Here is a 12,196-nt window from a genome sequence, read left to right as displayed (position 1 = left end):
TGATCTGTGAATACAAAAAATTACAAGTTCATTAGAAAAAAGGTTGTAGTTGACAAATTATCATATTGTCAATTTCAAATTAATCAGAATCGGAATTTCTTCTATTGTCATTGTGCACAAAGAAAGCACAACAAAATATAAAAACTGTTATACAGGTATATTTTTAACATTCTCATGCCTTCTGAAGATTTTAAATAATCCTTTCTGTGACTTTTGTAGAAAACATTATGTCGACACATGAATAGCCAAGCTTTTCCTGTGTCACTTTCCTAAAATAATGACCAAAGTTATTTTTTGCCCTAACATGAGGTGGTGATTATTTCTCTTTTTGTGCAGAAATCACTTTTGGTAAAAGAAAACAAAAACAAAAAAACAATTTAGGCCATTATTTTAAGAAGGTGGCGATATGCAGCCCTCTGCTCTAAAGCTAGCATTTCTAGAAACAAACTGTCACACACACACACCCTAAGTTCTACTTGAGGACCGACACACACAATCATAATAAAAAGCAACTCAATTTTACTTTGACTCTGGCCTTTTATGACTGGAGCTTTTAAAAAAATGACCATCTTTACTACAATCTGTCCCCTGATACGCAAAAATGCGTAACAGAAACAAAGTTGTCTTTATTTATTAACAATAAAAAAAAACAGAGAACTTGTGTATTGGACTCTTGCTATTTCTTTTAGATTTAAAAGAACAAACGTTGTCAGGTGTTACCAAATTTCAATCAAATTCACCTAAATCAGTGGTCCCCAACCTTTTTATTATCACGGACCGGTGAAGACTTGGAAAATTTTGCTGCGGCCGGGGGAGGGGAGGAGGTGAACCGGCAGATAAGGCTTCTGCATAAATCCTGAATATACCTAATTTGGGTTGTCTTCGGCTTTTTTTCGCAGCCTGTGGGGTTTACCCTGACTGGGAACGAGAATACAACCTGCTGAATGTGACAGGTAGCCAATCAGAAAGCGCGGTGACGTAAGAACAGAGGGGAATCCCAAACAGCTGACATATCGCGCAACTGAGAGTCCAGTGGATATCGGAGAAGATATGTGGAAATGTTTATTATTTTATGTAAAGGTCGTTATTATATATGTTTATTCAGTTAAAAATGTTAACTATGAAAAAACACAGTCACCTCCAAATCATAGTGCAGCAAATAGAGCGGCTGCTCCCGTCGTCTTTTATCCACCGCCTTTTCTTTTTGTTACGTCTTTTATCTCTTAAAATGACTCCACAAACTGTCACTATTGAACTACATCGTCATCCATGTTTGGTTATTCTAAATTCCCGTATGCTATGTTGGGGGGTTTTACTGGATTATCCTCTGGAATCGGGATGTTCGTGTGGTGTGTTCCTCCTGCCTTGGACACACGACCCGATCGAACCTCCCAGCCAGCATGGATAGGTGGGCCCCACTTGGGTTTGATGTGGGCTACATGGGTTATGAGTGGGCATGGGTTTTATCTGGGCTAACTGTATGGGACCGATATGGTAACCTAAAATGGGGCCCACTTGGGCTGGCCCATTTGGGCTAAACATATGGGCCCCATTCAGCATTAATGTGGGCTAACTGTGAATGGGGCAGAAGTGGGCAACACTATGTGGGGCCCATGTAGTTTCGGTATCACGGGCCCAACATGGGAAGCCCATGTGGGCTGACCACATTGAACCCACATGAGATAAGTATGGGCTGACCGTACATGGGTTGGACCTGGGCATGCCTATGTAGGCCCCATTCCTTTTTTATGTGGGCTAACTGGGGATGGGGCAGAAGTGGGCAACACTATGTGGGGCCCATGTAGTTTCAGTATCACGGGCCCAACATGGGAAGCCCATTTGGGCTGACCACACTGAACCCACATGAGATAAGTATGGGCTGACCGTACATGGGTTGGACCTGGGCATGCCTATGTAGGCCCCATTCCTTTTTTATGTGGGCTAACTGGGGATGGGGCAGAAGTGGGCAACACTATGTGGGGCCCATGTAGTTTCGGTATCACGGGCCCAACATGGGAAGCCCATGTGGGCTGACCACACTGAACCCACATGAGATAAGTATGGGCTGACCGTACATGGGTTGGACCTGGGCATGCCTATGTAGGCCCCATTCCATTTTTATGTGGGCTAACTGGGGATGGGGCAGAAGTGGGCAACACTATGTGGGGCCCATGTAGTTTCAGTATCATGGGCCCAACATGGGAAGCCCATGTGGGCTGACCACATTGAACCCACATGAGATAAGTATGGGCTGACCGTACATGGGTTGGACCTGGGCATGCGTATGTAGGCCCCATTCCTTTTTTATGTGGGCTAACTGGGGATGGGGCAGAAGTGGGCAACACTATGTGGGGCCCATGTAGTTTCGGTATCACGGGCCCAACATGGGAAGCCCATTTGGGCTGACCACACTGAACCCACATGAGATAAGTATGGGCTGACCGTACATGGGTTGGACCTGGGCATGCGTATGTAGGCCCCATTCCTTTTTTATGTGGGCTAACTGCGGATGGGGCAGAAGTGGGCAACACTATGTGGGGCCCATGTAGTTTCGGTATCACGGGCCCAACATGGGAAGCCCATGTGGGCTGACCACACTGAACCCACATGAGATAAGTATGGGCTGACCGTACATGGGTTGGACCTGGGCATGCGTATGTAGGCCCCATTCCTTTTTTATGTGGGCTAACTGGGGATGGGGCAGAAGTGGGCAACACTATGTGGGGCCCATGTAGTTTCAGTATCACGGGCCCAACATGGGAAGCCCATGTGGGCTGACCACACTGAACCCACATGAGATAAGTATGGGCTGACCGTACATGGGTTGGACCTGGGCATGCCTATGTAGGCCCCATTCCTTTTTTATGTGGGCTAACTGGGGATGGGGCAGAAGTGGGCAACACTATGTGGGGCCCATGTAGTTTCGGTATCACGGGCCCAACATGGGAAGCCCATTTGGGCTGACCACACTGAACCCACATGAGATAAGTATGGGCTGACCGTACATGGGTTGGACCTGGGCATGCGTATGTAGGCCCCATTCCTTTTTTATGTGGGCTAACTGGGGATGGGGCAGAAGTGGGCAACACTATGTGGGGCCCATGTAGTTTCGGTATCACGGGCCCAACATGGGAAGCCCATGTGGGCTGACCACACTGAACCCACATGAGATAAGTATGGGCTGACCGTACATGGGTTGGACCTGGGCATGCCTATGTAGGCCCCATTCCATTTTTACGTGGGCTAACTGGGGATGGGGCAGAAGTGGGCAACACTATGTGGGGCCCATGTAGTTTCGGTATCACGGGCCCAACATGGGAAGCCCATGTGGGCTGACCACACTGAACCCACATGAGATAAGTATGGGCTGACCGTACATGGGTTGGACCTGGGCATGCGTATGTAGGCCCCATTCCATTTTTATGTGGGCTAACTGGGGATGGGGCAGAAGTGGGCAACACTATGTGGGGCCCATGTAGTTTCAGTATCATGGGCCCAACATGGGAAGCCCATGTTGGTTGACTGCATAGAAACCAGATAAGTATGGGCTGACCGTACATGGGTTGGACCTGGGCAGGAAAATGTAGACCCTAATCCTATTTTATGTGGGCTAACTGGGGATTGGGCAGAAATGGGCAACACTATGTGGGACCCATATGGGCTGACTGCATTGAACCCACATGACATAAGCACGGGCTGACTGTACATGGGTTGGGCCTGGGCATACATATGTAGGCCCCATTCCATTTTTATGTGGGCTAACTGGGGATGGGGCAAAAATGGGCAACACTATGTGGGGCCCATGTAGTTTCAGTATCATGGGCCCAACATGGGAAGCCCATGTGGGCTGACCACACTGAACCCACATGAGATAAGTATGGGCTGACCGTACATGGGTTGGACCTGGGCATGCGTATGTAGGCCCCATTCCTTTTTTATGTGGGCTAACTGGGGATGGGGCAAAAATGGGCAACACTATGTGGGGCCCATGTAGTTTCAGTATCATGGGCCCAACATGGGAAGCCCATGTGGGCTGACCACACTGAACCCACATGACATAAGCATGGGCTGACCATACATGGGTTAGACCTGGGCAGGAAAATGTAGACCTAAATCCTTTTTCATGTGGGGTAATGGGAAAATTTTTTTTAAATCTGATTAGACAATGTGGTTACCCTGTCACTTTTAAACTTTTTACTATATGTCAAAAGCAAAAGCTGCAAGAGCAAGATTATAAAAACTTTGAAAAAAATTATGAGATGTCAGATTGATGGCCTTTAGCTAAGGAAATTGTTACTCAGTTGGCCTGTATTGGAGCTGATAAAAGGTAAATTGTTGAAGCAATTGTATAAGCTTTCTACAAAATGAAAAGCTCTCCTTGGATGGTTACCTCGTCTTGGAGGTCATAAAGAGGTATTGTATTTGAACCATGCTCACTACATGATTTCTGTGTCTGGCTCATTTACTAACACCGACATTACACTAGGGTTCCAGAAGACCAAAATATGCTTCAATGCTTTATTTTTTAAACCAGTTCAGTATTGTTCAAGCTACACTTTGAAGTCCTAGCATTTTACTTTTTATTATTTTACACTAGAACAGTCCAGATGTCCTAACATTTTTGTGACATTATCTGTTAAATATGCATAATCTTCTGCTGCTCACTCAAAATAGGTAATGGTTCAGAGTGGACTTTTGTCCTTGCTTCTTTTTTTAAATGTAATTTAATTTTATTTTATTATCAATAGGATGTTCAGACATCCAAAGTGTTCATTGCAGCTTTTTCACAGAAGGACTTAATTCTTATTTGGAGAAATAGTTCAGATCAGATCATCGTGAAAAATATTACAAAATGTTTAGAAAATGAATTCAAACAAAACTCAAGTGAGAAAGACAAGAGTAAAATTTTTAGCATCTGTTTTTTCATCTGTAAACATTTTCCAAGTTGTCAGCATAAATAAAATAAAAAAACTAAACATTTCTATTAATGATTATTTTTTATATCTTTTAATCTTTTTTCAATAATCTTTTTAACCTTTTTGTTCATTTTTTCTCTGGCACCGTTGCCAATAAAGGTTGGTGAATTGAAGTAGATACTTTACACATCCACTAAAGAAAGTAGTTCCAAAACACATTTGAATAAGGACGACTATATTTATTTATTTTTATTGAGAAAATTTGTGAGTGCTACATCGGTTTTACATTTGTTAAACCGATGTATTACTCTCAAAATTAATCTCGTGTTTCTTGGAGAACGTACAATTGTTAACTGCGGATGGATATGCGGTTTCAAAATCAAACGTAGTCCCATCAGTCCGTTGGCGCGGAGTCTGCAGGTTCGCTGGCCTTCTACTAAAGAATCTGTAAGTACACTTCTGTCTGTTTTGTCTGTCAAATTTTAGGGAGAGATTTTAAATCGCTAGTTAAAACATTTGTTGCTCGTAATGGTTCGGATGACCGGAGTACCCCGAAAGACCTAATTAGTTGTTTCTTCTTTTTTTTGGCTTTTTTTTTTTTTTTCTTTTAGGTGATTTTTTTTATATTGTTAAAACACACACAATAAGTCATTTGCCATTATTGAGGTAAGAATATTTGGATGCAGAGCGATTTCAAACTGTTCTGGGCCAGATCATTTTCAAATACGCTGCGGCGCCATTCACCGGTAAATTTGAGCGCCAACGCGGCAGAATAAAATCGGTTCACTAATGAATCTACGTTGCTAGCGGAGGTTGCTTTTAAAGTACCTTGACACGATAAAACCACTTACATTATTTATAAAGAGTAACTACTTCGCTTTCATTCTGTGTACATGGGTTTTTAACAATCTTTCTCGCAGCCAATTAAGCCAGCATGCATAGCTGGGATCCATTAATTGTGCATTTTTAATTATTATTATATTTTTTTCTTCATGAAACTGCATTGAATCGTGTCGTTATGGGCTAGATAGGTAATGATGAATGGGCATGGGTTTTGTCTGGGCTAACTACAGGAGGCCCATATGTTTAACCTAAAATGGGACCCATATTGTCAGCCCATTTGGGCTAAATGTAGACTGTATTCAGCATTATTGTGGGCTAACTGAGAATGGGACAGAAATGGGCAACACGAAATGGGGCCCATGTGGTTTCAGTATATTTGGCATAAAAGCTTTTTTGTAAATAGAATGAAGGCATAGTAGTAAATATTTTAAAATCATGTTTGTTTTATTGTGTAAGTGACATTTTAAAGCGTTTTATTCTGTCATCGTTTGACTGCAAAAAACATGACAAGTGGGTGTTTAGGTCTCAACTAGCCATTTGTTTGGTCAATGCAAATGGGAGCTTTAGATTTACCAATGTTTTAATACTTTTTAAAAAATTATTTTCTACAGACTACTATGGAGAAGCGTGAAGAAGGCTTGCAAGGGCAGAAGTGACATCAGATCTTCAAAGAGATAATGATATTCCAGAAAAGCGACGTAGAAGGTAACGTGGAACAGGGACTTCTGTAACACACAACTCTAGATCAGTGGTTCTTAACCTGGGTTCGATTGAACCCTAGGGGTTCGGCGGAGCCTCTGCCGCGGAGGGAAAAAAAACTTGTGTAAAGTCGTGATGCGCCGCTTTGCCATCATTTGCTGCGGAGGATCACGTTACATTGCTTAGCCAATCAGTGCTGCGGAGGAGCGCAGGGATGGGGCAAGGAGGGGGGGGGGGTTCGGTGAATGCGCATATGAAACTGGGGGGTTCGGTACCTCAAAAAAGGCTAAGAACCACTGCTCTAGATCTTCTGTCTCCCTGGTTGTCATTTGAGCTGCTCTCAGTTCTTTTACCCATTTGGTTCTCCTTGCTTTACTTTTTCCTTCTAATCCTTCAAAATTTATTGACTTAAATTGATACAGACATTAACAATTGGCATTTTGTTCATGTATAAAAAGTAAGCTTATAAACTATATATGTGTGAAACAATATATAGCTTATAACAAATCAATTAATAAAAACTAAATGTATCATGTGTCCTGATTTTAAAATGTTGTCTTGTAATTGTCATTATACTTAAGGTTGTCATGGTTGCAGAAATTGGAGGAGGGTCCTTAGATGATGCAGTACAACAAGCTGTGCGATTCCTCATGTCCCCTGAATTGGCCCTCCAGTTCAACCTGTTTGGCCGACATAGGAAACAAGTTCCGGGACCTGCGTCTCTGATGTTTTGTATGGTAAAGATCAGTTTTTATATTCACGTTTTTTCTTGAACATTTGTTAATTTTGGTTGTCTTATGCCTTTTGTTCATTTTTAGTAATCTTTTTTTTTTTTTTTTTCTTAAGATTAAAAACTGAGACTTCAATTTTTGGTTTAATTCACATAGTATTCTTTCACTGTGCTCTCAAGAACTTAAAGATTTGATTGCTGACAAAATTTGAAGGTAATATTGTTTGCATTTCAAACAGTATTAACAAAATATACAAGACCATGATAGAACCTTTATGTCAGTAGTTGATTTATATACATTAATATATTTTAAATTTACAATAAGAATATAGTGTGTGTACTAGGGATGCTCCGATCAGGTTTTTTGCTTCCAATTCTGATACCGATCACCCATGGGGCTCATCTCTGCCGATCATCTGGATTGGCTGTTATTTTTTCACTTTAGGTATAAATGATAACATGTTATCTGGCAAAATTAAAAAGTCTGCGCAGTGTGACGGAAAGAGTAGATCAGCTGCACACACAGGCTGCGAATGAGATACAGGTGATCTGCAACAAGAGGCCGTGATCAGCGATCACCAATCAAACACATTTTCACGGAAATTAACCGATTATGATTGCTGATCGATCTGCACACCTCTATGTACATAATAATAATGACTCCAGAGTGCTTTGATTTTGGCAGATCCCTGCAAGCATTTCTGCCCCTTGAAGGGGAAGAGATGCACATTTCATTAATGTTACATTGTACTAAAAGTAAAACACTAATGCAATTTCTACCTTTGCTTGTTTTTTAGGGGCACTTAAAAGAAATGGATCCATCCACGGAATCACACAAAGATACGGAAAAGGCACTCGAAGTGGGTTACTGGAGCCCCGGACAGAGGTGGAAATAGAAAAGTTAGAGCGACTAGAGCCAGCTCAGACTCAGGTGGGCAGGTTCCAAGATGGACAGTTACAATGATGTATGAGAGCTTTCAAGTGTGGCATATAGGTTATTAAAAATATTTGACAAAAATGTAGTGTGAAAGAGCTATGTAGGTGTGTGTGTGTGTGTGTTGATATATATTTATATGTATTTATATATAGATGTACAGATCTATCTATATAGTTGCATATCTAGATATAGATCTATATACATTTATGTATCTACATATTTACATAACTAGATGCATAGTTATCTAGATAACAAGATATAGTTATTTAGAAATATAACTAGATATATAGATCTATATATATAGAGATAAATATATATTTACATAGCTAGAAATCTAGTTATATAGATAATTATATATCTACATATAGATCTATGTTTATACATTTGTTATATTAAACTAGTTTCTGTTATTTTCAAATCTGCCATATGAATAATTTTGTAGATTTCTTTTGCCAGTGCATTTCTTGTGGCATCATTTGCTCTGTGTCAATAAAGCTCTTATAATTGACGAGTTAAAAAAACTGAATATTTTAAATTACCAAATAAAAACCTTGACCAAAAGACATTTTTCATCTCTTTTTCTTTAATGCAGGTTTTGTGCTAAAGCATTTTAATACTTTGGTTTGTTGATTAAGATTGTATATCTATTAATGTAATTCACTTTCAGGTTAGGTGAGAAAGACCCCATTGTTCCTACTGGAATGAGGCATCTGGGCCCCACTGAAAACCCAGTCAGCACCCATTTAAATCTACCTGGGCAAACCCATGTGGGGCCACCATGGAACCCGTGGACAAACCCACTTGGTACCCATATTCTAGCCCAGTTTAGACCCAGTTGGGGCCCAGGTAAAAATGAAAGCTCCCAAGTGGGGCCAAGATGGGCCTCATGTAAGTTACCCATCTGGGCCCCACTGAAAACCCAGTCAGCACCCATTTAAATCTACCTGGGCAAATCCATATGGGGCCACCATGGAACCCGTGGACAAACCCACTTGGTACCCATATTCTAGCCCAGTTTAGACCCAGTTGGGGCCCAGGTAAAAATTAATGAAAGCTCCCAAGTGGGGCCCAGATGGGCCTCATGTAAGTTACCCATCTGGGCCCCACTCAAAACCCAGTCAGCACCCATTTAAATTACCTGGGCAAACCCATGTGGGGCCACCATGGAACCCGTGGACAAACCCACTTGGTACCCATATTCTAGCCCAGTTTAGACCCAGTTGGGGCCCAGGTAAAAATTAATGAAAGCTCCCAAGTGGGGCCCAGATGGGCCTCATGTAAGTTACCCATCTGGGCCCCACTCAAAACCCAGTCAGCACCCATTTAAATCTACCTGGGCAAACCCATATGGGGCCACCATGGAACCCGTGGACAAACCCACTTGGTACCCATATTCTAGCCCAGTTTAGACCCAGTTGGGGCCCAGGTAAAAATTAATGAAAGCTCCCAAGTGGGGCCCAGATGGGCCTCATGTAAGTTACCCATCTGGGCCCCACTCAAAACCCAGTCAGCACCCATTTAAATTACCTGGGCAAACCCATGTGGGGCCACCATGGAACCCGTGGACAAACCCACTTGGTACCCATATTCTAGCCCAGTTTAGACCCAGTTGGGGCCCAGGTAAAAATTAATGAAAGCTCCCAAGTGGGGCCCAGATGGGCCTCATGTGAGTTACCCATCTGGGCCCCACTCAAAACCCAGTCAGCACCCATTTAAATTACCTGGGCAAACCCATGTGGGGCCACCATGGAACCCGCGGACAAACCCACTTGGTACCCATATTCTAGCCCAGTTTAGACCCAGTTGGGGCCCAGGTAAAAATTAATGAAAGCTCCCAAGTGGGGCCCAGATGGGCCTCATGTAAGTTACCCATCTGGGCCCCACTCAAAACCCAGTCAGCACCCATTTAAATCTAACTGGGCAAACCCATGTGGGGCCACCATGGAACCCGCGGACAAACCCATTTGGGGCCCATATTGGCAGCCCACTTTTATCCCATATGGGGCCCACATGGGTATGCTGGCTGGGCTGTTGGACTTTTATCAGCTCTGTGGTCACAGAGGTTTGGAGAATCGGCCGACAATCCTTAAGTCTTGCCGTCTAAACCAGATTTAAGACTCACAAGCTCTACTCATCTCCTCTCGACCACTGCCCAAACGCTCTGACTCTGGTCGCTATGGTAACTTTTACATATCCCTTCAAAATAAGATACAGATGCGCCACAAAAACGAGCATTTTACTTTCGTGAAAATTTTAACTCACGATAATGACTAACGGGAGCCCTGAGCTTGTTTCTCTGCAACGAGATGGTCCCATCAGGGAGTGATGGGACCGTTGCAGATATAAGCAACCCGAAGTGTTGCTTATATCCACAGCCTGCTTGGTCTCTACGTGGCAAAGCAGTTTGAAGCTTCATTGCTGGGCAGGCATGCGTTTCTGGGCATAACACCGGTGGAAACGCGGTCACTCCGAAATAGAGCCGAGCCGAACCGGGTTGTTTCTATTGCCGGTGGAAAAGGGGCAATTGAAAGTCATCAAGCAAATCAGAACAGCGGAGAGGACTTAACAGAATGTCGCCAGTGAAAGTCCATGAGTAGGAGGAACAAAATAAGACCACCAGAGGGCGGTGTTGTCACATAGAACAGAATGGAATGGGTCAAACACGTCCATTTCTTATGGAACAATCGTGTAAACAAATATTTTTATCTGAAAAATGTTATTTTTTGAATGTGAGGTAAAACATTCATTCATCATTCACTTTAACCCTCAGCCCCCTGTGAGTATCCCCCCGAACAGGTGCCCTCACAGAGGGTAACGTTTCGGACGAAACATTACTCCGAATCGTTCGCCAGTTGAACATCGGGGGCGAGCGGGTTAACGCCCCTGGACAGATCGCCATCATTGTCGCAGGGGGAACATAGAGACAGACAACCATGCACACACATTCACACCTAAGGAGAATTTAGAGGGACCCCAATTAACCTGTCATTCATGTTTTTGGACTGTGGGTGGAAACCCACGCATGCACAGGGAGAACATGCAAACTCCATGCAGAAGCGTCCGGGCCGGGAATCGAACCCACAACCTTCTTGCTGCAAGGCAACAGCTCTACCAACTGCGCCAACTGTGCAGCACGCTATAAATGCCTAAAAATACTTTTAAGTCTTATAATAATTACGTCATGAGGGAACACGTGACGAAGCTCGGACCCTGTGACGTGTTTGACCCATTCCATTCTGTTCTATGTGACAACACCGCCCTCTGGTGGTCTTGTTTTGTTCCTCCTACTCATGGACTTTCACTGGCGACATTCTGTTAAGTTCTCTCCGCTGTTCTGATTTGCTTGATGACTTTCAATTGCCCCTTTTCCACCGGCAATAGAAACAACCCGGTTCGGCTCTATTTCGGAGTGACCGCGTTTCCACCGGAGCCTTCTTGGCTCTGTAGCAGGGTGCCGCCTCCTGATGGCGGGGTGTAGCGCCATGTGCTGTGCTTCGTTACATGCGACCCAGAGGTCGCGTTAGCGGAATATTTTCCGTATTTGACCGGTTATTTTTTTTAACTACATGAAAATTTAAAGCCCGTCGGTCATTTGACAGGTTATAATTAACACCCTCATGCGAGGACGTGATAGACTTTACGCAAAGAGTTCATCGCAGAGGAAACTAAAATCAATCAATAAAAGAATCCTTTCTGAATATCATCTCATGGACACTGAACTAAATGCGTCTTTCTGACCGGTGTTATATCTTTAAAATGTCCTCTTCGGTCATATTTCAGTCCGTTTTCTCGTCAATATGCGAGAGCTTAGAGCAATGCGCGCTCCCGCGAGAGGGGATGCAATTTTGGGCAGGCATGCGTTTCTGGGCATAACACCTGTCGCCGCATGTTACGCAGAGCGGCTTGTAATGTTTGACTCACCTACCGGTTCGGGATAAATCCATTCTCCTGTCTCTTCTCTGGGCCTTTTCCCCTTTGCCAAGAAACTTTACAAATACATCTGATCCGTTTCTTACTCATTTTGCTGTGGGCTCAGTGTTGGCGCACAAGTAACTGAGAGAATCCGGTTAA

At 43.3% G+C, this 12,196-nt stretch overlaps 1 long non-coding RNA gene across 2 annotated transcripts; it reads left to right on the top strand.

Annotated features, from left to right (window-relative positions):
• Positions 1 to 3,546: 3,546 nt before the first annotated feature.
• Positions 3,547 to 8,206, top strand: LOC148156361 (uncharacterized). Of its 2 annotated transcripts, XR_015764600.1 has the most exons (4): positions 3,547 to 5,363; positions 6,371 to 6,464; positions 7,040 to 7,195; positions 7,986 to 8,206. It is a non-coding gene; the product is annotated as an uncharacterized LOC148156361 (long non-coding RNA). The 2 variants fall into 2 exon arrangements; XR_015764599.1 differs by lacking the exon at positions 3,547 to 5,363 and having other exon boundaries at positions 5,586 to 6,464.
• The last annotated feature ends 3,990 nt before the right edge of the window (positions 8,207 to 12,196 follow it).

This window comes from Poecilia mexicana, unplaced genomic scaffold (assembly GCF_051168715.1).
Source record: "Poecilia mexicana isolate PSO_F unplaced genomic scaffold, ASM5116871v1 scaffold_11, whole genome shotgun sequence".
Lineage (NCBI taxonomy): Eukaryota > Metazoa > Chordata > Actinopteri > Cyprinodontiformes > Poeciliidae > Poecilia > Poecilia mexicana.
This window is presented reverse-complemented; position numbering and strand designations above follow the sequence as displayed.